This window comes from Apium graveolens, chromosome 6 (assembly GCF_009905375.1).
Source record: "Apium graveolens cultivar Ventura chromosome 6, ASM990537v1, whole genome shotgun sequence".
NCBI classification, from domain to species: domain Eukaryota; kingdom Viridiplantae; phylum Streptophyta; class Magnoliopsida; order Apiales; family Apiaceae; genus Apium; species Apium graveolens.
This window is the reverse complement of record NC_133652.1, coordinates 287,950,464-287,952,068: the sequence shown is the minus strand read 5'-3', so window position 1 is coordinate 287,952,068 and position 1,605 is coordinate 287,950,464.

Sequence of the window (1,605 nt, the reverse complement as noted above, 5' to 3'; positions counted from 1 at the left end):
GGTTCTTTAAATGATGGTTCTATTATGTGTGTTTAAATTTGAAAATTGTTTCAAAATAGGACTTTGATTGACTCATATATATTTGTAGAATAAACGATCTTTCAATATAAAAAAATTCAGGTTTTAAAAGTATATTTAATGAAAGTGGGATAATTTTTCAAGTCTAGAAAAGTTCATGTCGAGAACAAACCATGGACTTATTGTTAATAAAATATGAATATTTCAATTAATAACAATATTAATTAATTATTCCATGTAATGATAAACTTTTAAAATCTAATTTTTTTAGTACTTTAGTTGGCTTCATTATAAATAATCACATTTTGTTTAACTAGTTCTAAATAAAATTAATAAATTAAATGAATGCACTAACTAATTAAATAATTAATTAATTAACTAAAACAGTTATAAATAATTAAATCAAATTTGGATCAACAAACATTATTTTTTGGGATTAAATTATTTACGTTAATTATTTAAAATAATTAATTGAATAAATTTTTAATTAAAAAAATATGTTTGGAATAAAATAATATAACTTTGATTTATTTTAAAATTAAATCATAGAAACAGTTTTTGGATTTAGTGTTATCTTCAACCTTGGATCAAAACCAAGGGTTTGGGATGAACCAAGAACATTGCCCTAAATCTCCAGAATCCCAAAAATATTATAGAATCCGATCTATTTTAAAAGCCTGGATGGCTCAAAATAGACCTAGAATCTACGGTTTATATGGGTTCTTCAGCTAAAACCATTTCCGACAACCCTGAAACTCGACTACATCAACAGCCCTGGCATAAAATCATCAACACTCAGATTTACAATTAAACAATCCAGCCTAACAACGACTTTCTGACCAAAATATGAATTCACTAGATTTTAAGAAAAAACAATGATATACATATAAATATAAGCTAAGGATGCACATAATCTATTACTATAATCAAAACTAACAACTAATACATTGATAAACAGAAAAAATTAAAATCAAAATCAAAAACTTGATTATACCAATTTTCACATTCAAACAATTATAAAATATATATGAATAGATTTTAATCAAACCGTGTATCATTTTTTAAAAAAACAAGGTGAATCTATTAATAACATAAAAAACATCAACAAACAATCATGAAAGATTAACCCAAGTTGACCCAAAATGAAAAATATCAATTTTGAGAATTACTCGACCCTATGCAATAATTCTCGGGGCTACTCCAATAATCAGGTGAACATGATGGACGTGGATAAAGCTTTCATTTATGGTGATGGTTGAGCTAAAACCGTTAGGATCTCAACTTTCATAGTAGTGAAGGGGAAGATGAGGGGTGTGGTTATAGCCATTTGAACCATTGTTATATTTATTAAAAGTTTGATTTTAATTCCAATTATATACTCTTTCCACATACATCGCCAGATGCTATATCTAATTTATGTTAGCATTTGATGATCAAAATAAAATTTTTAAACCTGGTCAATCATATTGATCTCTAATTTAGGGCTCATGACTTCATATGTAATTAGAGTTGAGTTTGGGAGATTTTGTTGAGTATTAAAATCTCCTATCTTCCTCACGATGCCTACATACCTATATATATAAAATC